Below are 26645 nucleotides of genomic sequence, written 5' to 3' on the forward strand. Positions count from 1 at the left end.
CTCCAATCTGATATGCCTGAAGGAGTGTATCTAGAAAACACAGGCAGGAATGAATGTCGGTGTTGACAGAGATAAATCTTGTACTTAGCTTTCTGGCCCCTCCTTGTCCATGATCTTACTGGAAACACTACAACTAAGCAAACTACTGTGAAGAGAGCAAAAATGGTTAACTTTCTTTAGGGCTTGAAGGCCTCCGGGCAGTGATCTAAGAGAGCAAAAGAGGAAGCCGAAAGGCTGCTTAAGGCCTAGTCTCAGAAATCAGGTGATATAACTTCTGCCTCATTCTAGTGGTCAAAGCAATCATGAGACCCCCCCCAGATCCAGCCCAGGATGAAATACCACGAGGAGAGCAGGGCGCAGGTGTCCCAGCTGAGCTCAGCCCCTGCCAGCCCTCACCTAATTCGGCTACGTGGGCGAGCCCACGCAAGACCCCCTGAAGGAGCACTCAGCCAAGGCACAACTGTGAGAAGTTAAGAAATCATTCTTTTTTAAGCTACTAAGTTTTGAGGAGGTTTGTTAATGCAGCACTAGATAACAACCCTGTAGTAGAATCACCAGGGGAACTTTTGAAAACTGCAGATGCCCCAGCACCACCCCCAGAGATCCTGAATTGGTCTTGGACAGGGGCCCAGCCATCTGGTTTATTTCCCCAAATTCTCCAGGTGATTTGATATGTAGACAGAGGTATTAATCATAGGTAAACAGATATTTCATAAATGATAAAAGACAGAAGGAGAAAAACTGAAGTTCTGGAACTGCACACTCTAGCACATTTGTATAGATAGTGAGAAGAGAAACAGTCAGCAAGAGAAATACTAAAAAAGACAATTATTTTCTCATTTTCTTTGTAAAACCCCTCTATCTTCAAGATGTGAAATTCCTGCTCCAGCGATTACACTTGATGAAACAAATATAAAACAGCCAAGACACTCTAAAGCCCATTAGCCACATTTGGGCCTTAGAACAGAAGGCACTCCAGGTTGTAAAGCCCCAGATTTACGTTCCCATAGCTGGAAACTTTTCGCCTGAACTAACACTTTCCAGATATAGGAGGACAGAACTGACTGCTGTTTTAAACCAAAGAATTGCATTGGCTCAGATGTCTCAAACAGAAAGCAAACAACCAAGTTTAGAGGGGGTAAATAGCAGCTTTGTGACAATTAGCAGAAAGCAGAGATTTTCCTACAGCCTCTGAAAAATAACTGTCTGAAGGCCCAGACCTCAAATCTTAGATTCTTTTCATTTTCCATGTTCCACACATCTTCAGCCAACTTTTTAAGCAAAAGTACAAATGTATCAATTCTACAGACACAAATACCTGGACCTTCTCAGATGCCAAGACTGGCACCTCCAACTTGTCACATCCATACCTGCAGTGATCACCAGGGGCACTGCTGCCTCAGGATAAAACCCAAAGATCCTCTCAATTTGACCTCTGCTTACTTCTGCAGCTGCATCTCTTAAACCCTAGACACACTGAATTTCTGTCACTTCTTCAAAGGCTCACACCCCCTCTCACTTCAGGACCTGTTCACCCAGTTCTCTCTCTGAAACACTCGCATCCTCCAGATGTCACTTTCTACATCTGGCCCGCCTCTGCCCCACCCGACACCCTGGTATGAACTAAAAGAGCTATAACTCCGCAACCCAAGCATGGGGACCATGTAGCAGGTAAAGAGCATTGTCACAGCAGGATCCATTGAACCGAGTGGGACTGTAAATATTATATTACACCCATCTTCTTGTTACTGCACACCTTTTGAAAACCTAGATTCTAATAATTGCTGGATATTCTATTCAAATAACATAGAGATTCTTTCCAATTTTTGTGTATTATAAATAAGGTTTTGATGAACAAGCCACTAGCCAGCTGACCTTGACTTTGAATAATTTAATTTAATGTCTCTAGGCCTCAGTTTTCCATCTGTGACAGCAGGAAGCTCAAGGGCTGCTGTGACAGCTTCATAACACAAAGCACATGAAACAGGGTCAGGCCACATTGTTCTCTCCAGGAAGCTTAACTGTTAATATTGTTATTGGGGGTTCAATCTATTTCTATTTAGGCTGACTTTCTCAATTCATTTTATTCAACAAGTATTTATCTATCTTAATGTGCTTAAGGCACTCTGCTAGTCCTAAGGATATAGAGACAAATAAAGCAAGTACTTGACCCTACTCTCAAGGAGCTTAGAACCTAGGAGGGGAGACAGATGTGGAACAAGTAATTACAGACGTGATAAGTGTTACAAAAAGCCCCCAGGAAAGGGTACCTGGCTCGAGGGTAGTGAGTGGCCCAGGGAAGATCTCCTTGGGGAAGGTGGCCATTTAAGAAGTTAGTTGGGCACCATTTAGAGTCCCAGGAGTACAACATAAAGCTCTAAACAGATATGGCCGAACTGCTTTCCAAAAGGATCAAACATATTTACACCTCTGCCAGGAGTGTGAGAGTACTTTTCACCATACCACTGAGGCGCATATACACATTTAAGGCTTGTGACGTTTATCGTCAAATGTGAGGGCTTCCAATGCCTCTGGCAACATAGGAAGATGTCATGTGACACTTAAACCACTTGTCTCTCCTATCCCCTGCCATGAGACAAACTTTATGTAGCTGCAAACAGCCAATAACTTATTTCTCAACTGATTTCCAGAAAATTCTTCATTTAGAAAAATCAATTGCTAAGACTAAATTCTAATTAGGACTTACAAACGTTAAATTATAAATATTTTAAAATAAATTATTAACTCTCTGTAGGTAGCCAGGATTCTGGGTGACCTGAAAACATTCCAGAGCAGCAGATATCTGGGAGCCAGTCCCTGTCCTGGCTGTGTTCTTTGTTATATTATAACAAAGATCTGAGAGTGTCTGCTCAGCCTCTGGCACTATTCAAGGCACTAGGGACACACTGGTGAATGGGACGGAGGACTCGGGCATTAAGCAAAGAAGTGCCATGAAGAGCCCTCCATATATAAAAGACTAGGCTGCCTTAGAGAAACTGTCCTTGGGAAGTGACTTTGAACTGAGTCCTGGAGGGTGAGAAGGGTCTGACCAGACCAAGGGAAGGGGTGGTGGTAGAGAGATGGTGGCTTTCCAGGCAGAGGACTGGCTCTGAGCCAGGAGGGAACTTACGCCACTTAAGGAACTGCAGGAGGGTGTGGTTTGAGTGTCAAGCACATGGAACTGATGCCAGTGAGACAGGCAGAAGGCAGGTCCTGTGGGGCCTTGCAGGACATACTAAGAAATTTACGTTTCATCCTAAGTGCAATGGGAAGCTACCGGAAGGAATTTTAGCAAGATGTGATAATTTACCATTTGGGTTTTTAAAAGCTCACTATGGTGGCAGGATACAGAATGGCTCAGAGGAGGCAATATGGTGAGAGGAGACCAGTGAAGAGCCTGTCGATAGCTGAGAGCTTGGACCAGCGCTGAGGCAGGGGAGATGGCAAGAAAGGCACTGTTTGGAGAGAGATCTTATTATTAGAATAGTCCGGATGTGGTGATGGACTGGAGGTGAGGCATGGAGGAGAGGGTGTCAAGAATGACCAACGGTTTGTATAATGGGGGTGGATGGTGGTGCCATGACTGAGGGGAAGGGCAGGTTTTGGGGGGAAGGAACTACTGTTCTGGCACGTTGGGTTGACAGGGACTCCGAGATACCAATACAGTCGTCAGGTCGGCTGGAGTTTGAGTTGAAGATAAAAGCCGGGGAGTCAGCGTGAGTGTAAGCAAAGCCATGGCTAGAAGTGATTGCCCAGAAGAGTGAGTGAGAAGGAAGAGGCCAAGGAACCCCAGCACCCAGATATGTGGTAGATGAGGAGGAAGCAGAGGAGGGGAAAGGAAAGAAGGTCTCCCAAGATAAGAGAGAAGACAGCAGAACGTGACACTACAGAGATATTGTGGAAGAAGGAAGTGGTCCACGGTGATGATGCTGCTGAAGAGTCAAGTGGGAAGAAGTCTGAGAGGCGCCCGGGGGGGTGTCCCAAAGGGGTTCGTGTGACCTCACCGGAAGCAGCGTCAGTGCAGTGGTGAGATCAGGAGCCAGATGTGGCAGATTTAGCATCCCCAAACCGTACTCTTCTCTGTTGACTCCCCTGGCCTCAGGGGCAGAGCTCAGAGGGACACCTCTGGTCCTGAATCTAGTCTGCAATTGGTAGCCTGGAGGTCTTGATCAAGGCTCCGATATTGTGAATGTTTGCATTGACGAAGGTTTGGATGTTTCTTCTTCAACCTTGAATGGGTTCCTTTAGGGGCATTGGGAGGAATTAGATGAGAAGAACCAAGCAACATGCTGGATGGACTGTCCACAGGCTTACTCAACATGCTTATTGTACATAGGAGTCTTAATAGAACAGACTAAATTACCATATGTACTACGAAGATGGAGTTCAGGGCTCTTTTAATTCTAATTCCTTCCTGTTTATGAGTATGTGAAACCAAAGCCTCAGGCCTGGTCTGATTCCTCAGCACTCTGAATTGTGCTGGCTCAATCTTGAGGATGTCAGTGCCTCTTCCCAGGCCAGTCACCATCCTTCAGTTATTCTATATCTAGAAGCCTGGGCCACCTCAGACTCAGATTTAGTGTCTCTTATATAAAGTTTCTGCCTTTGCTGCTGCTATTTTATTTTGGTCTCCTTTTTATTTTCTCTGCTGTTTGAATATGGATATTTCCTATTATGCTGCGAAGCAAAGCATTTTCTCTGACATTAAAAAAAGAATGCTAATTTCATCCACTGAATTTAACCTGAGCCCTGCTTGGTTTCCCCCGCAGAGCTGAGAAGGCTACACATGCTTCTTGGGCAGCCACCTCCACCCTGTCATCAGCCCTTTGTCCTCACTGCCCACCTATCCGTTGTGATAAGCTCAGGCTTCTACGTCCTCTAAGGTCAAACGTTTGGCCTTAGCATTTTGAAGAATTTTTGACCCAGCTGCCAACATTTCAGATCAGGAAATGTTACTTTAAAACCCTGGTTACCAAGATCCTCTTGAAAACGCTGGCAATCTAGCAATCCTGCAGTCTGTGGCGTCAGTGGGTTGGGACTGAGAAGCAGCTGTCCACGTTAGATAAGGCTGGATACTTGAGTTCATCACAGTCCCAACACGCCCGACCACTCCCTGACACTAAGGCCAAGTGAAAGTTGCCCTTTATCATCACTCTCCAGTATTAATTTTCTTAAAGTTAAAAGTGACATATTTAATGTGCCCATATCTCTATCAAAAGTGGGAAAATGTACAAGCAATAGAAATAACTGCATATTTTAAGACAAATAAGAAAAAATATATTTGTTTGTGAGAGTGAATCATTTCTCCCACACCTGCCTGGCCCCTGTAGGTACTGGGTTTGGGACCTCTACCCTAGGGACGCCTCAGCGCTCACACGTTTCTGGATTGACCAGTGTACAGACCATTACATCTGTGGTCTCTCCTATCCCTCAAGTGCTAAGGATTCTCTGGTCTCTGTTCTTTGTGCAGAGCATGGGGGGATATTTATCCTGTCTGTGCTTTAGAGGAAAACAGACCATTTTCTCAAGGATCATATCTTCTTTTCCTTTCAAAAACATTCTTCTTTTCCCATAAATTTGTGGTAAATAAAAAAAGAACAGGGATTAAAGTTTAGCAAGTTGAGAGCTGTCTCGGTAAAATGTTTTTCACAAGCCTTTACAATTTTTGAACTCGACTCTTGGTCTCAGTTACACAGATCCCTTTGCAAGAATTTTTTATCAGTTAACATTCACCCAGAATGGAGAAAAGTGATGTCCCCCTCCTTTATAATAATTAATCCTGGGTACTTCCCAAGGAGTCCCAGATCAGCATATTATAACACTCTCAAGAACTTGAGATCCAGCAAGGTTTAGAGCTTGTCTAAACTAAGAAAGAATCAAGGTTCTTCATATTTCCTCTCGTTCTTCCTTCTCACCCGGATGAATGCTCTCAACTAAATCATGCAACTCAATGTAAGAGTTAATAGCAGCAGTACCCAATTTCGCTTTTGATTCAGAAAGAAAGCTCTAGATTTTACCTTTACCTCATTTAAGGACTTAGGACTTTGGAAGTACAAGTATGGTCCTGATAAAATGATACCAGTGAAGAATTCATATCATAAAAATGTCAGTTCTTCTGAAAAATATGTGGATGTAATGCAATTCCAATCAGAATACAAAAAGGATCTTTTTAACTAGATAAAATGGCTTTTATGTTCATATAGAACTATAACTGTTTTAAAATCATCAGGGAAAAAACTGGGTCAACTTGCTTTACCAAATGGTTAAATTTTCTATAAAGCACCTGTAATTGTCATCATCGTCATCATTATCAACAGCCCAGCAGACTACAGACACAGAAATGAACAAACAGAAGCAGTACCGAGTCTAGAATTAGATCCATATACATAAGGGAAATTAACATATGACAAAGGTAGTATTTCAATATAGTTGAAAAATGTGCTTTATTTAATAATGATTCTGGGAAAACTGGCTACTCATCAGGAAAATTAGAACCATATCTCAACACCCCATATACAGGAATAAATTTTGCATACATTAAAACATTTATAAACATTTAACATAAATATATTAAATGTTTTAATATAAAATAATATAAATAGTAGAAAAAATTTAGGAGAACTTTGTAGGACCTTAGCTTGGGGAGAAAGCATCCTAAAAACAACACAAGAGTTCCAGAAGAAAAAAAAACAAGCTAGGTAAGTCTAGCTACATAAAAATAAAATAATGTTGGGAAGATGACAAAAGTTCTGAAGATGGTTGAACTGATGGTTGTATACCAATGTGAATTCACTTAATGCCACTGAAATGTACATTTAAAAATGGTTAAAACGGTAAGTTTTATGATATGTATATTTTACCATAATAAAAAAATAAAATAATGTTGGTTTGCAAGAGAAAAAAAAAAACAAGTGCACTATAAACAATGTCAAAAGACAAATAATTGGCAGGGAAATATTTGTTAAAGTTATGACAAATAGAGAATGATAGTCCTAATATTACAAAGAAGTTGTATGTACTATGAGGAAAAAGACAACCTAGTGGAAAAAATGGGCAAAAGCTATAAATAGGTAACACATACACAGAAAAGGAAAGATAAACCATCAAGAGACATGAAAAGATACTTAATCTCACTAGTAGTAAGAGAAAGGCAAATCAGAGCAACAGCTTGGTGCGACTTTTTTTCCTAACATATAGGCAAACATTCCAAAATTGGTAACATCCAGTGCTGCCCAGGGTACAGGGAAATGGATCTTCTCACACATGGCTGGTTAGAGTGCAAACTGCTACAACTTTTGGGGAAAGTTTTAGCAATATTTATCAAAATAATATACCCCCAAAACATGGGCAAAAAATCTGAGCAGACACCTCACCAAAGAAAATAAATAGATGGGAAATAAATATATGAAAAGATGATCAACATCTTTTTTCATTAGGGAATTGCAAATTACAAAAACAATGGGATACCATTACACACTTATTTGAATGGCTAAAGCTGACAACAACAAATGCTAGTGATGATACTGAACAATACGAAGTCTCATTCATTGGTGGTGGAAATGCAAAATGGGACAGCCACTTTGGAAGACACTTTGGCAGTTCCTTACAAAGCTAAACACAGTTGCACCATAAGGTCCAGCCATCCACTCCTAGGTGTTTACCCAAATGATTTGAAAACTTACATTCACACAAAAACCTGAACACGAATGTTTATAATCGCCAAAAACTGGAAGCAAACAAATTGTCTTCCTATAGGTAAATTGTGCTACATCCATAAAATGGAATATTATTCAGTGATAAAAAGAAATGAGCTATTAAGGCATGAAAAGGCATGTATGAAACAAATGCATATTGTTAGGTGAAAGAAGCCAGTCTAAAAAGACTAAATACTGTATGATTTCAATTATATGACACCCTGGAAAAGGCAAAACTATGAAGACAGTAAAAAGGTCAGTGGTTGCCAGGGGTTCAAAGGACATGTGAGAGGGTTGAACAGATGAAACACACAGGATTTTTTAGGACACTGAAACTATGCTGTGTGATACTGCAATGGTGGATATGTGACATTACACATTTGTCAAAACACATAGAACTTTACAGCACGAAGAGTGAACCTTAATGTATGCAAATTTTAAAAAATCATTTAGGAGGTTAGGGAATGCAGAATGTGACAAAAGAATCTAACTGTATTACAAATGAAACCACCGCACTGAAGAGGATTGGGGGAGGAAGTGCTGACCTAAGTAACTTTGGAAATGGGTAGACAGTGTAAGAAAAAAGTCAAAAGGAACTACACATAAGCATTATACTCTTGTTGATAAAGCTGTTTCCCATGGGAGTAGGAATTAGCAATTCTGATAATGCTATACATGTACGTTGGAATTGAACAATGAAGTAAATGAATGTCGGATAGGGAAGCCAGGTTCTCCCTGTCAGCGCAGGACTTTACATCTAAGCAAGGAGAGGAGGCTAGTGTAACTCATGATCCAATCTATGCACGGACTAGAGCCGGAGGCACCAGTATAAAGTCATGTTTAGTTTAAGATAGATACAGACACAAATAGGAATAACTATAGCTAAGTGTATACACACAGGTTAGTATGCACACATACATTACCTTGCTTCCTCAGCTGTGAGGGCCTAGAAACAACCACATCCAGTAGCAACAACTACTCCTAGTGTTCAGATCTTAGTTTCTAATACCATTCTCCAATAAAAGGAACCAGGGCTCCTTAAAGAAAATGGATGATTCCATGTAGGGCGGGAAAACCCAAGATGAGGCTGAAGTATCTTGCGGTGCCAGAAAGGAAAGTGCTAAAACAAAAACAAAAACAAATCCTACATTGATGGGGGTATGTCAAAGGGACACAAATATCCATAGGTCAATACTGAATGAATGAATGAATGAATGGAGAGAATAAATAAATCTATGTAAGAGAATTCCAAATAATTTATGTAAATACTCTGTCATCAAGGAGGAGAACCTAACTCCCCACTCCTTAAGTGTGGGCTGCATATGGTGACTTCCTTCCAAAAGACTACAGTGTGGAGAAGCTGAATAGGAGTAACTTTATAGTGAGAAAACAGTCAAACAGGTGATTCTCAACCAGGTGATTAAGATCAACATCAATAGGGACAGTATATACACTTGATGTGATTCGGTCTTCCTTCCCAAAACCCATAACCCCAGTCTAGCCGTGAAAAAAACCCCAGACAAATTCCAATAGGGGGCAGCCTACAAAATACCTGACGGGTACTCCTCAGAAGTGTCACGGCCATCAAAAACATGGAAAGTCTGAAAGTGTCACAGCCAAGGGAAGCCTAGGGACACACGACAACTAAATGTAATGTGGTGTCCTAGATGGGATCCTGGAACAGAAATACTTTGTCTCAGACTTTACTTTCTGGGAGATACACAGGCTAAGACAGGTGGTACCAGAAGTGACTCTAGCCAGTGGATCTTCAGAATGGGATTCTGAAACTGGATCGATCGCCAGGCGAATGGCAACGAGGACCCCTCTGCTGGCGGTAAGTGGGGTAAGAGAAGCCCTGGGGAGCTGCAGCAACATAATCACTAAGATTCCATTAGGCTGGTTTTGAATGAGGTGCAGGTTTGGCTCACGCAATGGCAGTGCACATGCGTGGTGTGGGGCAGTGGTGACTGCAGGGATTATTGAATGAGCTGACTTTTGTTAACACCTTTATGTTGTTGAGAAAAGAAGAGAGAAGAATGACAGGTTTGGGTTAGCCACCGGTCAACTGCAGGAATCAGAAGGCCTCTAAGGCAGTATTTAGAGAGACATTTATCTCCTGCAGACACCAGGTGCTAAAACCAGGCTCAGGACTTTAATAAGAGTAGCAGAGATACAAAGGAGACAACGTTCAGCCTCAACAGGTCTCTTAGGCCAACGTAAGGGCTCTGGTGAGTAATGAGAGGGACGTTGAGATCTGGAATAGGGACATTTAGGAGGATGAGCCTGAGACTCTTAAACTCTCAAATTTCCCCAAACCTTCTGGGCTGGGAGAAGCAACTTCTGCCCTTTAGCCAAAGTGAAACACTTCCTCTCACACAGAGACCCTGAAAATACCTCCTTGAGGAAAGTGCCTCTTTAAGAAGACGATGTGCATCCTCCTTAGATTCTATCCCCACCTCCTCCCAGGGCACACAGACCTGTAACTAGGATAAGGTTATAGCAGCGCCTGAGCAGGGCAGCACGGCTCTTGCTCCAGGAGGAAATAACTGTACTCAAAGAACTCAAGACCTGGCTCATATGTAACAGCAGTAATCTTGAGGGTGTTGGACCATGACAGTAGTGAAATACACAGCTGGATGCAGGGAGGAGGATTCGTTGACATGAAGCACTCTCCTGTAACTTGAGACTTATTTCCTGACAATGACACCTGGAGACAATCTTTAGTATGCTGCTGGTATTTGAAACTTGGGCTTTCAATAGGTTAAGATGGAGATGCTGGAACTGCCTCAGCAGAGTATTGAGGAAGGGGTCTGGGAAATCAAGGAGGTGGAAATGTTAGAGTGGACCTATTAGGCGACACTGCAAAACCCACATCCTCATTATCTTTCCTTGGGAGGCCAGGAGAATACTCCCTGCACTAAAGCAGTAAGGAAGGTACAGGGAAGGAGATCACCAGCATCTTTGAGAAGCTCAGTGGTGGCTGTCCTTTGTAGGCTGGGTGGACAGGCTTGTCATTTGTAGGCTAGAGATGCTACCATGGAATTAGGCTCTCTGGTTCCAATGGGAGTGATAAGATCTGGAGTGGCTGAGACCAGGTGCTGACAGTGGCAAGATGTACATAGAGACCATTATGGGAAGTAAGGCCAGCTGCCTTATTTCCCAGAAATCTGTGCTGATGCACAGACAGGAACTCACCATGGAGTTCTTATAGGTAAAATAGAAGGGCAGTTGGCAGGTGTGTTACTAGGTTTGTCTTACCAGAAGAAATGGAGACATGGCGAGCAGAAAGTTGATGTCAACTGTTAGAAAACTGCAGTCCTCACCCAGTTTCTAGATCTAAGTCAAGTTTGTAGACCAAAAAGTGCTGTTGATTGAGTCACCTTGCCAAAGGATCCTGCAATGCTACCACAAGTACTCCTCAATCCTTTCCCAAAGCAATCTGTAGCCATTTACCAGAGTAGCTGAGGAAAGGGAAATACCCAGACCTTTCAAGAGCTGTGGCTACAAAGTCCGAGGTGGCACTGATATCTGGGGACCCAAAAAGCTATCATGGCCCCACGTTAGAGTAATGCCTCACAGTGGGCCTAAAGGGTCCATGGATCCACTTTTGAGATTATTTGCTTTACTCCCAAGTGAATAATTGGGATGGATACACATTGGTTCCATGATCTGTGAATAAGAACCAATATGGCAGAAAGGGCCAAACAGAAGCGCCTGAAATTGCACAGCCCACAATATGACCCTGGCCAAAACAGTAAATCAGGAGCAAAACCACATCCCAGGAGTAACTGGCGAGATTAGTACCACCATCAAAGATGTAAAGGATGCAGGAGTGGTGGTCCCCATCACACCCCTACTCAGTTCACCTGGGAGACTACTCTAAACTCAACCAAATCATAGCTCCAGTTGCAGCTACTGAGCCAGGTATGGTTATCTCTCCTGGAGCAGATCTACACAGTCCCTGGTACTTGACATGGAACTACTAATCTGATGAATATATTCTTTCAAATCCCTATCAGTACAGAGGATCAAACAGTTCACTTTTTGTGGACTGGATAGCAGTTCACATTCACTGTCTTGCCCAAGGCCTAGGTTAACTCTCCTGTTCCCTGTTACAAAAAGCCCACAGGGACCTTGATCATCTTGACACTCCACAGAATATCAAGCTGGTCCACTTCATTGAGAACACCAAGCTAATCGGAACCCCTGCGTGAGCAGGAAATGACAAGTACTCTGAATGCCCAATTAAGACACGTCTGCCAGAGCGTGGGAGAAAACCTTCTGAGGCATGGCATACGGGTAATGTTCTAGGGGTCCGATGGCCTGGGGCAGGCTGAGACATCCCCTCTAAAGGAAAGGACAAATTGTTGCACCTTGTATCCTCCACCACTAAAAAGGGGGCATGGCACTTAGTGGTTCTCTTTAGATCTTGGAGGCAGCGTATATAGTCCTTGGGGATACTGCTCTATTTAATTTACCAGACGATTTGGAAGGCTGCCAATATTGAGTAGGACCCAAAGCAAGACAGAACTTTACAGGGGGTCAAAGCTACACTACCACTCAGGCCATATGACCCTGTATATCCAATCATGCTAGAGGTATCCAGCTCCTGACATGTCACTGAGCCCTAGTAGAGACTGAGCACCTGACCATGGGACATCAAGTAACTATGTGATCCAGAGCTGCCGACTGTGAACTGGGTAATAGAGATCCACTGTCATAAGACTGCATGGATGCAACAGCAATCCACTATACTATGGAAAGTATTCATTTGTTATCCTGTTTAAGCAGGTCTGGAGGGAACAAGCAAGTTACAAATAATAGGTGGCCTATTCTCCCCTGTCACCTAGTTGAAGACGGACTGCCAATATACTTATAGCCCCACCTGGCAGAGCCTCGAAGGACATGGTGAAAGGGAATCCTCCCCCTGAGCAGAGCTTCAAGCAGCGCACTGGACGGTTGACTCTGTACGCAGGAAGAAAGGACCTGAGACAGGCATGGACCTGTGGGCAGGGGCACATAGCTCATCTAGTTGATTAAGAGTCCAGATGGAGCGAGACTGAAAGATCATTTGGAGAAGAGGCACAAACTGTACTTGTGGGAGTGAGCACAGAGCTTGAGGATCTCTGGGCTTCATATTAATACCCACCAAAAGAGCATCTACTGCAGAGGAAGTACTGAGCAACCAGGCAGAGGATGTCTTTTCAGGGGTCAGCCTGCTTTGTCTTTGGCCGCCCCAACCCTTGTGTAATTGACCTATGAACAGAGTGGCCACAGCTGCAGGGATGGTGGTTATACGTGGCCCAACAGCACTGGCTTTCTCTCCCCAAGGCTGATCTGGATACTGTTGCTGCTGAGTATCCAACCTGCCAATAGAAAAAACAGATACTGAGGCACTGATCTGCACTGTCCTTTAAGGAGACCAGCTGTCACTCAGAGCAGGTAGAGATTGTCCCTACTGGAACTGATACTAACTCTAGATATGGGTTTTGCCTCTTCCGCCAGCACCACAATCCGAGGGCTTTACTGGCATGGGAGTCCACACAACATCAGACCAGGGGCCCGTTTTATAGCAAAGGAGGCATGACAGTTAGCACATGGCCATGGGATCCACTGGTTTTACTACCTACCTACCTCATCACCTACAACCAGCCAGCCTAATGGAATGGTGGGACCTGTACCCCGGCCCTTCAAGGGTATGTGCATTGAACCAGCAGCCACCACATGGTGCCGCATCTTCAGTGGCTAATCCGTTAGTCTGGGAACCAGGAGTGGAAGAACTCTCTCTTTTGGTAAAGAAAAGCTGCCTTGATCCCACATTTTCTCCAAATGCCAAGAACCCCGTGGTAGACACCCTGGCTAATGGCTTAGTTTTGGGGATGGCTAGAAGAGGGGAGGAGTACCAAAAAACCTGGAATTACAGGTGAAGAGGTGAAGTTAATTTATTTTAGGTCGGCAACAGACAACATGGACAGAACAGAATGTGCCAGGCTGGTCCTCTGGCCAGAGACCTGGGCTGAGATCTCTTGCGGATTCCTCTCAAGACCCAGCCCAGGATGTGGATGTACACAGCAGAGGCTTAAACTGTTTTACTGACTAATAAAGTATATGAAAAGTACTAGGAAAAAAGCAATAGTACAAATGAGATCAAAATGAGAATTAACAATGACATGGCCAAATATTCATGCAGCAACGTACTGATAGTTATAAAACAAATGATTAGTTTGGTTTTTAGGTTTTTGGTTCGGTTGATAGTGTCAGTTGGTTTAGAAACTCACCTTTCATTATTCTAACAAAAAGAGAAATGGAGTTCAAAGATTTTCAACAGGGCAATTTTACACCAAAGCATTTTTACTACAGTGCTTTTTAAAGTTAATAAGTAACAAAGAAGATTAATAATTAGCAAGAAAATATGCCTGTTGAAAGCAAATTTGTGGCCTAAAACATCAATCCTGCCAAATAAAAAGGTGAATTAAAACATTAAAAAAATAAGAATGAAAGATACGAGCCTGGCCCATTAAAAAAAAATTTTATTGTATGTAAAAAGTACTACTTTCTAGTGTGGTTTGAATATTTGATAATAACCATATGTAACATAGTTGTCTACCTATAAATCTTTTTTGCTGGAAATAAAATTAAGTGGCAAAGAAAGCAAGAGAATATATTTCTTATCAATGTGCATTATAAAATCATTTATTCAGCCTCCTCCTGCTCTATGATGTTTTATTTTTTAGAGTAAGGTGTGTGGCAGGATGTGTGTAAGGGCGTTTAGAGCACTGACAGATGATGGTATGAGCTTAAACTCCTTGCAAACTGGGTATTTTTAAAAAGGTAAAGAGCCAGCTTGTTGATTTCTGCTTCTTTTGTTCTTGAAGATGAGCATGGCAGCTTTATTTCTTAGGAGTTCACTACACAGCGGGAACGATCTTTCTAGACAAATACACTGTGAGTTAAGCCAAAAAAATCCTCTAATAAACAAACAAAACAGTCTGTTACTATTTGCAGTTAGTATGTTATCTTGTAAAAATAAAATCAAACAGGTCTCCACTTGTTGAACAAATAGGGAGAGAGGATGATAACGGGTTTTGTTTGGTTTCTATCATTGTGGGCAAGGGAATGCTTCACTTTGTCCTCCAATTGACAACCAGTTTCCATAAACTCCCAACACCTACATACATTAGCAATGAACCCTGAGGGGTCAGATCTGCCAGTCTCTAGTGAGAACATCTGCATACAATAAAAGCTGTATAATCGAAAGGTCCCAAACTGAGCCTGCAGGTCAAACATTGTCTGCTGATGTGTTTTGTTTGGGCTGAATGGTGTTAAAAAATTTTTTTTAAATTTCTTGTCAACATTTTAAAATCATATTGCATTCTCACTAAAAGGAACCAGGGCTCCTTGGAGAAATGGCTGATTCTAGAGCTGGGGCAGGATGAGCCTGGAACATTTCGTTGTGCCCCATGGTGAAGAAGTACACAAGGAATGATAGGCATCTGTCAGACCAAGGAGCTGGGTCCAAGGAGCCCCAAATGGACAAATGTGTGACAATTTGAGAATCAAAAAGAATGACAGCGATGATTTGTAACACGTTGAATTTTTTAAAAATCCATAATTCACAGTGACACTAAAAACTGTGTGTATTGGGGGCAGGGGCATGGGTGAAAAAAGCTCTTTTTACAGAAAAATTATAACTAATGAATGTAGAAAGAATTGTTGAAATCACCATTTTACAATAACTCTTATTATAATTGATTCAGGCAAGGATCATTGGGTGACAGTTGCTGGGGAACAAGGCAGTCACACTGTTTCAAAGTATCACCCCACAGATTGCTTATTAATTATAAAGGGGAAAATGTTTCTTTACAGTTGAGGAATATGACAGACCCATCTTAACCAAGAGATTAAAACTGAGAGCACCAATTACAGGACAAAATGATATCATGTACTTCCTGAAGAGAACTAGTGTGATGGACACAGCTTCATCCATGTGTATCCCTGCTGAAAACATTTACCCTGTATCAAATCATGTGGAAACAGTGAGACTTATGTTGAGGCACATTCTGCAAAGCAGTTGACCTGGACTCTTCAAAAATGTCAATACCATGAAAGACGGAAAAAAGAATTTAAAAGTTAGAGAACTGTTGGACAGCCACATGTAAATCAATGAAGTTAGAACACACCCTCTCACCACACAAAAATAAACTCAAAATGGTTTTAGAGGCTTAAACATAAGACATGACATCATAAAACTCCTAGAAGAGAACACAGGCAAAACATTCTTTGACATAAATCGTACCAACATTTTCTTAGGTCAGTCTCCCAAGGCAATAGAAATAAAAACAAAAATAAACAAATGGGACCTAGTCAAACTTATAAGCTTTTGTATAGCAAAGGAAACCATAAACAAAAAGAAAAGACAACTGACAGAATGGGAGAAAATGTTTGCAAACAATGCGACCGACAAGGGCTTAATTTCCAAAATATATAAACAGCTCATACAACTCAACAACAAAAAAACAAACAACCCAATTGAAAAATGGGCATAAGACCTAAACAGACATTTCTCCAAAGAAGACATACAAATGGCCAACAGGCACATGAAAAGATGCTCAACATCACTAATTATTAGAGAAATACAAATCAAAACTACATTGAGGTACCACCTCACACCAGTCAGACTGGGCATCATTAAAAAGTCTACAAATAAGAAATGCTGGAGAGGGTGTGGAGAAAAGGGAACCCTCTTACACTGTTGGTGGGATGTAAGCTGGTGCAGCCATTGTGGCAAACAGTATGGAGGTTCCTCAGAAAACTAAAAATAGAATTACCATATGATCCAGCAATCCCACTTCTGGGCATATACCCAGACAAAACTATAATTCAAAAAGATACATGGACCCCTATGTTCATAGCAGCACTATTCACAATAGCCAAGACATGGAAACAACCTAAATGTCCATCGACAGATGAATGGATAAAGAAGATGTAGTACATATATACAATGGAATACTACTCTGTCATGAAAAGAACAAAATAATGTCATTTGCAGCACATGGATGCAACTAGAGATTATCATACTAAGTGAAGTAAGTCAGAAAGAGAAAGACAAACACCATATTATATCACTGATATGTGAAATCTAAAATATGACAAAATGAAGCTATCTATGAAAACAGAAACAGAATCACAGACATAGAGAAGAGACTGGTGGTTGCCATGGGGGGAGGGGGTTGGGGGAGGGAGGAGTGGGAGGTTGGGATTAGCAAATGCAAACTACTATATATAGAATGGATAAACAACAAGGTCCTACTGTACAGCACAGAGAACTATATTCAGTACCCTATGATAAACCATAATGGAAAAGAATATTAAAAAAAGTATATATATGTATAACCGAATCACTTTGCTGTACAGCAGTAATTAACACAACATTCTAAATCAACTATACTTCAATTTAAAAAAAAGTTAGAATACTGTTTTAGATTAAAGGAGACTATAGAAACATGGCAATTAAATGCAATGTATGCTCACTGATTAGATCCTGGATTAAAATGTACACATACATACATACATATACATATATACATTATAATATATATAATAATAATATATTATTGAGACAATATGAGAAATTTGAGCACAGACTGTATATTAAATAATAGTATTGAGTCAATGATACATTTCTTGAGTGTGGAAATCACATTGTGGTACATAGAAAAATTTCTTCATTCTAGGAGATTCATGCTGCATACTTAGGAAAAATGTGTGTGCATCAGCCAAAAAAGTATGTGTGTGTGTGTGTGTGTGTGTGTGACAGAGACAGAGATAGAAAAGAAATGAAGAATTCTAACATTAGAATTAACTAGATTAGTGAATCTAGTTAAAGATATGTAGGTATTCATTGTATTATTCTTTCCTCGTGTGCATATATATTGAATTTTTTTTAAAAACAAGAGTTATGGGGGAAAACCCAGGAGACTTTACACAAAATTTTGATCTCTGGCTTTAAAAAAAAGACTCTGAAAGTCTAGCCCCCTTGCAGCCTGTGAGCTGGGTGGGCAGTGGCCACCCACTTCCCACAAGACAGTCTCCAGTTTGCCCTAGTCTCCACTGCTCCATCTTGTCTTGCATTCAGCCCACTCCACTCATTTATGTTACCACTGTGATTCCCCACAGACTTTTGAGTTTGTAATCCCACATAAACCATAACAGAGAATGCTGAACATGGCTAAAACAAGTTACAGAAATATGTTACTAATCTATTATATTTCAATAAGCCAATTAAGCAATATGAAGAAAAGGGACCTAGAAATGGCACCAATTAGCAACAGCAAGATTAAATTGTTAAAGATGTCACAGGATTTCCCCTGGAGACTTCTATTAAGTTGGTAAATGCTATTCAACTAATACGGGGGAAATATTCCTTCAACTAATACTAGGGGAGACAAAGCCTTCAGAAATTATGAAAACTCTGCTTAGATTCTAATGCTAGGGAGCATTTACATGGTACTCTACTAGCATTCCATGGAATGGGGCCTTGACACAAGAGCACGTGGTATTAAGCACTGCATAAATGCTTTGAAAAATGGGGAACCTTCACAGTCCTGCTCCCCGCAGCACATTACCATCACCAGGATGGTAATATGCCCAGCAGTGTTTCTGGTCTGATAGTTTGAAACGGGGGAGACCACGTAAAGTGCTTCACCTCCAGCTCCTCCCCTTGGAACCCCACCTTCTGCCTTCCCACCTGTGCCTTTCTCTCTCCTTTCTCTACTGCTCCTCCTGTCTCCTCCTCTCTCCTCTCCCCTTTGCGACTGCTCTTTTGGACCCTCTACTTTCCTGCCCTGGCATCCTTAAGGCTGCTTGACTGCTGTTAGGTGTTTGTCCCCAAAGCGCCCTGCTACCCTCAGCAACGTCAGCAAAGCAATGCCAAACAGAGACATAAATCACGGCAGTAAGGTGGGCCGGGTTCCAGCGGGCACTGGAGCTTTTGCCCAAGGTCACCCAACAGCTTTGAGCCGGATCAGAAACTGCAGTTCGTAACAGTGGCTCCTGTGCCCGAGCAGTCACACAGCCCACAGCCTCGCTGGAAGTTATTGAAAGTGAGGAGACAGTAGGAAAAAAGGGAATGCTCTGAACATTCAGTAGGTTACTACTATTCATGATTAATTACAGTCAAATGAGAGCATGTTTCTGGCACACAGTACACACTCAACATTCTCAACCTCCCATACCCCGTGGACCTTTTTTTTTTTTTCATATTTGTCACTCAAAAGAGTCTTTTTACACATTTTTCCTAATCATCTCTCAATGAAATTTTAATTCCAAAAATATACTGTATATATGTATATGTACTATATGTATATCTGTGCGTTATACAATAAAAGTGTTAGGACCCAACTCCTAAGAACCAATTTTCATCCTCTTGGGGGTGACACTGCTCTCATTAAGAATGAATGAACTTTATTGTAATGTTTATAGTAAAGTTTTAAACGGACCTTTTCCCCCATGCTTATCCCCACCTTTGTTGGTAGCAAACCATAACTTTGTGCCTGCTAAAATAATCTATAGAGTTAAGGAATAAGAATTGGAAAAAACTGATATTCCAGTAAGAACCCCAGGCTTCCACGAAAGCCATGAGTCTCAGAACTAAGGCCCGCTGGAAGCAAGGGCGGAATAAACCCTGAGGACCAGTCTCTGGGAGACTTAAGAAAGAGTACAGTGGTGTACATGTTTGGTGTAACATGATGGTTCTGAGGTGTGGGAGCAGCCCGGCATGGACATGGGGACAGACAGAACTGTGTCGGTATCCAGCTCACTAACCCGGAGGGCATGACAAATCATTGACTATCCTACATCCATTAGTAAAACGGGATAACAATACATACCTCCTAAGGTTGTTATAAGTGTAGTTTGTGCATCCTAGGTAACAATCCTTGGCATTTCACCCAAGACCACTGAGTCACCAAATGGCAATATGATTCCTTCTCCTTGTTGTTGCTCTTGCTTTTCTCATCTTCTGGAAGGAGGATAGTCAAACTTTGACTGATGTTGGTCTGATCTACTCTAAGGCCCCTGTACCGTCTGCCTTGCTGCCCAACATCTGCCGGGGCACCTCATAGCTGCTGGCTGGAATTCTTTGATTCCTCTTCCAATAGTTCTACCATTTGCATCCCACAGAGAGAAGGTTCAGTAGCATAAAGGCTTGGGGCCTTAGTAATACAGTGATTCTGGGTTGGTTGGCTTGTGTTTGTTTTGAATCACACAGTTCTTTTCTTGCTGGACACACAGATATTCCCCAGGGGGCTGGGTTCAATTACAGCCACCTGCTTTATGCAGAAGTAGTACCCACTTCCCGCCTCAGGCCTGTGATGCCAGACTTCTTGATTTAAGATGACTTCCTTTCAGGGACTGTCTCTCTCTCTCTCTCTGTAACCTGGCTTCTGTCATGACCATGGCGCCTCCTATCCAAAACATCTTTATATGCCTGGGACTTCCTTGGTGGTCCTGTGGTTAAGAGTCCATGCTCCCAATGCAGGGGGCCCAGGTTCCATCCCTGGTCCAGGAACTAAGATCCCACATACCGCAACTAAGCACACGGGCTGCAACTACTGAGCCCGTGTTCTAAAGCAGCGGCCCCCAACCTTTTCGGCACCAGGGACCGGTTTCGTGGAAGACAATTTTTCCACGAAGCGGGAGTGGGGTGTGGGGTGTTTCTGGCGGTAATGCTGGCGATGGGGGAGCGGCAGATGAAGCTTTGCTTGCTCGCCCACTGCTCATCTCCTGCTGTGCGGCCCGGTTCCTAGGGGTTGGGGACCCCTGCTCCAGAGCCTGCACGCCGCAACTAGAGAAGCCCAAGCGCCGCAACAAAGACCCAGTACAGCCAAAATTAATTAATTAATTTGAAAAATATATCTTTATATGCTTGAACCCTAGTTATGGAAAAGGGTTGAACCCTCTCCTGAAGGGTTCATGGCTCACAACACAAATCAGATGTCGTACACCCTGCTAGAAGAAGTTCTAGGCCAATAGCTTTAAGACAGCTGTGGGTCTTGTTCCCTAAAGACTAAGAAGAGTGTGTGGAAAGAACCTAGCAACATTCCAAATAAAAGAAGAGGTGGCCTAATCTCCTAGCTGGTCCATGAACTGGTCTTTTATTATAATAGTTATTTTGGGTCATGGTCTAGGTTGGTAACTCAAGGTCATGGCTCCAGGAATTCTCTCCCTCCATTAGCATACGAATATACTTATTTCTCCATATTAAAAACAACTTCAAAACTCTCTCTTGATGCCACATCCTTCCAAGCACACACTGCCCCATTTCTCGGCTTCCTTTTATAATAAAACTCCTCAGAAGAGTTGCCTCTATCACTGTCTTCACTTTGCTCTTCTCATCCTCTCTTGAACCCTCTCTGATGAAGCTTTCATTCCTACCACTCTGCCCAAATAGCTCTCATTAAGGTCTCAAATGACCCTCATATTTTCAAAGCCAATGGCTAATTCTAAGCCTGTACTAAAGGTGACCTTTGACACCATTGAGCATCCCCCTCATTCTTGAAACATTTTCTTCCCTCAGCTTTTTTTTTTTTTTTGCCACACCACACAGCTCGTGGGATCTTAGTTCCCAGACCAGGGATCAAACCCAGGCCCCCTGCAGTGGAAGTGCGGAGTCCTAACCACTGAACCATCAGGGAATCCCCTTCTCTCAGCTTTTAAGAACATTGCTCTTGGGATTTTCCTGCCTTGAAGATCACCCCTTCTTACCTCTTTTGCTGGTTCCTCAGCTTCCTGACCTCCAGATGCTGGAGCTCCAGGGCTCAATCTTTGGTATTTGTCTCTCCATTCCCCATGGTGGTATCTCCAACCCGGACTTTTCCCTGAATGCCAGACTTGTGCATTTAATTGCCCACTTTACAGTGGGTTTACACCTCAAATATAACATATCCAAAACAGAACTCTTGACTTCCTTTCCCCCAGATTTGCACCTGGGTCTCCCTATCACAGTGAATGATCTCTTCATTCTTCCAGGTACTCAACTGAAGAACTTTGGAGTCATTCGTGATTCCTCATCCAACCATCGGATTCCTATGTGCTCTTCTCTCAGAATAAATCTTGAATTTGACCAACTCCACTGCTGCCCCTCTGACCCAAACCCCATCACCTCACACCTGGATCACATCAGCAGTCTTCTAACGGATCTTCCTGCTCATGGAGCTGTAGTAACCAGCAGCTAGAGGAACCCTTCTAGGGTATAAGTCATGCCAGGGCACCCCTTTGCTCAAAACCCTCTGATGGCTCCCATCTCATTCAAAGTAAAATCTACAGTCCCTACCATGGCCCACAGGGCCCTCATATCTAACCCCCCCATCTCTCTAACTTCATCTCCTATGGCTCTCTTTCTCAATTCCTCTGCTCCAGACACACTCATCTCTTTGCTCCTCCTAGAACACACCAGAACACACCTAGAACACCTCACTTGATCTTGCCTTGGGGCCTCTGTCTTACTCTTCCCCTTGCTTGGAATGCTTTCCCCCTAAATAGCTGCAAGAGTCACTCCTTCACATTTCTGCTGGAATGTCTTCAAATGTCATTCATCAGGAAGGCTCTTCCTAACCACTCTATATAAAAAAGCAAGCCCCTCCATCACCTTTACCCCCTTATCCTGCTTCATTTTCACCACTTGACATATAATCATTTGTTTACTGTTAGTCTCTCCTTATTTGTGAGGACAGGAGCCTAGAACAGTGCCTGGTACATGGCAGGAGTTCTGTAAAAACTTGCCAAATGAACACATGTCAACTATCTTACACACAGGTGTCTCATCAAAAACACTGACTGAAAATATTGACTTCTTTCTTTTTTTTCCACAATGGAAAGTGAGCTTGAGAAAGGGTAGGATAGTTGCTTTGAGCTCAGGTATGGCAGTATAATTTTATTACTGTCACTAGAATGGTACTTAATGTTCTTAAAGTAGAGTACGAGCTGACTAACTTTAACTGGAGCAATTGTTTATTTGTCTAAAAGCCTGGAAAAAATAAGATTCAAATGAAAACATTAAAGGGTTGACTGCAGTAGGACCTCTTGGTGAAGAGCGAATTACATTTAGTTTAGGGAGCAGTTTATTAGCACAAATACTGAATTTATCTCATAAAAATGTGTCACACTTTTTCCCCAAATGGCATGAAGTAATGTTATTTGAAAAGTGTTTCAAATTTTCAGAAAAAATGTTTTCTAAAAATATTAGCAAAATAGGTTTCTTGATAATAATTATTATCCTTAAAATCATTTACCAATGTATAGTTACATCTTCATATATGCTTTCACATCAAGAACAAGAAACACTGTAGGTGTGGTGCCTTAATAATTATGCAACTGACTGCTAGACAATTCACTCCCATGATCTTACCTGCTTAATGGAAACAACTGAAATTTTTAAAAGAGTCTGACAGCAACTATTGGGAGTTGCTTTAAATCATTAAATAAATGGTTTAAAAAACATACAAGCAATTCTCTGAGGACAGATACATGCCAAATTCTATTATAACATAAAATCCAGGGACTTCCCTGATGGCCCAGTGGTTAAGAATCCGCCTGCCAATGCAGGGGACACAGGTTTGATCCCTGGTCCGGGAAGATCCCACGTGCCGTGGAGCAACTAAGCCCATGTGCCACAACTACTGAGCCCACGTGCCACAGCTACTGAAGCCCATGCACTCTAGGGCCCGCGTTCTGCAACTACGGAGCCCTCATGCTGCAACTACTGAAGTCTGCTCGCCTAGAGCCCGCACTCTGCAACAAGAGAAGCCACCGCAATGAGAAGCCCGTGCACCATGACGAAGAGTAGCCCCTGCTCGCTGTAACTAGAGAAAGCCCGTGCGCAGCAACGAAGACCCAACGCAGCCAAAAAAAAAAAAATCCAAGGGAGCATTCAGTTCTTTTGTGGTATTAGTATTTCGTTGTATCAGATAGATCCTATAAGTAGGACATCATCTGATCTGGGGAGTCTCTTTGTTTGCAGACATAGTACTAACTTTCATGAAATTTAGGCTGCACAAAACAGATGATGTCTTCATTTTCATCAATGGATAGTGAAGTGAGAAAAATAAGGGCAATGATCTCTCTCTCTCTCTCTCACACACACACACACACACACCCTTACACTCATACACTCTCACACACCTGAGAAATGTATATATATAGAAATGTTGTTTTAGTTGTCAACTACTCTCTCAGGAGGACTGCTTTTTTCCTAAAATTGGGTCTTTCCTAGTTTTTTTAAAATATTAAAACGTCCTTTCATTTATGAAGTGATGGTGATAACCCAATCTCTTAAAATGCCGACCAGGGGGGCTTCCCTGTTGGCGCAGTGGTTGAGCATCTGCCTGCCAATGCAGGGCACACGGGTTCGAGCCCTGCTCTGGGAAGATCCCACATGCCGCGGAGCAACTGGGCCCATGAGCCACAACTACTGAGCCTGCGCGTCTGGAGCCGGTGCTCCGCAACAAGAGAGGCCGCGACAGTGAAAGGCCTGCGCACCACGATGAAGAGTGGCCCCCACTCGCCGCGACTAGAGAAAGCCCTCGCACAGAAACGAAGACCCAAGACAGCCAAAAATAAATAAATTAATTAATTAATAAAATGCCGACCAATCTGTAAAAAAAACAAAAATTTTTTTTGAAATTTTATTGGTCCATGAAATTCACAAGTCTGCAAATGATAACTTTCTAATAAAAAATCTTGGCTGGCTTCCCTTTTTTCACGTGAAAGCCAGACTCCTCAGCCTGGCATTCAAAGCCTTCTACATCTGGCCTTAATCTACCTTTCTTGCTTTCTTTATCATAATAAGAGCAGTCTGGGCCTCAGCCCTTGCTTGTTCTCACCTGCTAAGGTCACTGAGGTACCTTCAGCCTCAGTCTTCCTAGTTCTTGACCTTAGCAGGGGTCATTAACAGCCCCAGTTCTGTGAGGGGTGTGCAAGGAAAATCCTAGGAACTCACACTCACTGAGCCCTTGAGCCCTTGAACCTGGGCCCATGGAACTGTGCTTGGTTCTGGTTTAGAATTCCCCTTCCATGGGCCCTAGAGCTCTGCCTTGAATGCAGCTCAGATGGGGCCCTAAAACACTAGCCTAGACCTCAGCAGTTTCCTGTTCTCAGGGACAACAACATGTCCCCAAGGCAGGCTCCAAACCCCAAAGGCCACCTGGGACCAAGGTGCAGCTATGTGCTAATCATCACTTATCCCAGGGCCAGACCTGTTTTCCAAGAAATTCCTCACACCCCCCTCCTAATGGACACTGGCTTCCTTTCCTTCTCTTTTCTCCCAGGCCTGTTAGCCCAGCAGGCATCTTGGCTAAGACTTTGGGGTTATTACCTGTGTTCCTTCAATATACTGTTTTCCACTTATGCACCTCTTTTTTCCCTAGGAGAGACTGTCTGCCCTGAATGCCTTATCTCTTATTCCATGTCTCCCTAAACATTTCAAAGTCTAGTTCAAGCAAGCCTCCAAACACTTTATTTAGAGGGTTCATGACAGGCATAGAGAGACAAGGTGAATGACACAGGCCCTGCCCATTAGGAACCCAGTCTATTGGGTGTAAGAGCTGAGGGGAAATTCATCTTCCACCAGTTAAGCATCTGAAAGACAGGATGTACAACTTCACGTAAACATTGTTTTAGGTACAATGGGGCTCCATAAATATTTACTGAATAAATAAATGGAGAAAGTATGACTTCATTTAACAAACCCTCAATTCATTTATCCAGCAAATATTTAAGCACCCATTATGTGTTAGGAATATCACAGAATTCTGAAAAGTTAGGGCTTGAAGGGACAGGCTCTACTGATAATCTAGTCCTATCACCTGATACAGATCAGGGGAGTCTCAGCTGTGCACTTGACTTTGGAGAATGGAGTGCTGTGTGCTTTGTAATCAGGCTCCTGGGCACTCAACTGTATCCTTCAGAGGACATCAATATTCAGTTACTCAACAGAACACATCTGACTTCCTAATTTATTGGCAACATCTACCCTTCCTAAGAGTTTATTTTGTTAACATCTTTTTTTCAATCCAACAATAACATTTATTGGTATTACATGCCAAGTGGTTGATACAGAGATCTAGAGGTGAGGTCCCCATCCTGACGGAACTGAATTAATTCAGGGACTAAACTTGTAAACACCGTATTGCTAAAGAATAGTGAGAGGTTTCAGACAGGTGCTCGCAGGTGACCTTCAGAATCAGAAAAAGAGTATCTCTCCACTAGAAACAGACTGGCTTTTCTTTGGAGTAAATGGGCCCTTTGAAATACAATTATCACCTTCTCCGCTAGCGAAAGCCTGAGAAAGTGAAAAACATCCATGGGCCCCGGGGAAACAGTGAGACCCTCTCTCTCCCGGTGTAGAGAGTGGGAGGGCAGGGCAACCAGGCGGTGGGATGGGCAAACACTGCTTGTCTCGCTCTTTCCTAGGGGAGTACTTCACAGGGGCTTTGGAAGTGTCTTCTCAGAATTGACAACATCCAGTTGGTAAAGAATGTCGTAGACCCAAATAGAGAAAGTTGTCCCCACCCGTTTTAATTTATCCAAAGCCCTCCACTTCCCATTTGGGGTCCTTATCCAGAGATAACCCCACACACTCAATTCATGGGGAGAAGAAGACTTTTAGAGAGGCCTGGAGAGAATGGAGAAGCAAAGGTAAGAGAAAATCCCCTGGATGTTCCACTGAGCTCGCACGAGGTTGCTTTTTCCTTGTTGGATAGTTAGTTGTACTTGTCAGAACACAGAGGCCCTAACAGTTTAAAACTAACTCCTACGGAGAAAGTTAATCTGTTGAAAGTTAACCCACACTGCGTTCATTACAGGGCGCATTCTACATAGGGTAGGATTTGGGTTTCATCTTCACAGAAATTCAGAAAAGAAGGAAAAATACTTTCCTTCTTCATTTCCATTCCA

General features: G+C 42.6%; 1 protein-coding gene across 4 annotated transcripts in view; it reads right to left on the minus strand.

Annotated features, from left to right (window-relative positions):
• Positions 1-26645, minus strand: part of CDKL1 (cyclin dependent kinase like 1) — a 56352-nt gene that overhangs the window by 27595 nt on the left and 2112 nt on the right. The window lies entirely within an intron of this gene.

The sequence above is a fragment of the Eubalaena glacialis genome, chromosome 2 (genome assembly GCF_028564815.1).
Source record: "Eubalaena glacialis isolate mEubGla1 chromosome 2, mEubGla1.1.hap2.+ XY, whole genome shotgun sequence".
Classification (NCBI taxonomy): domain Eukaryota; kingdom Metazoa; phylum Chordata; class Mammalia; order Artiodactyla; family Balaenidae; genus Eubalaena; species Eubalaena glacialis.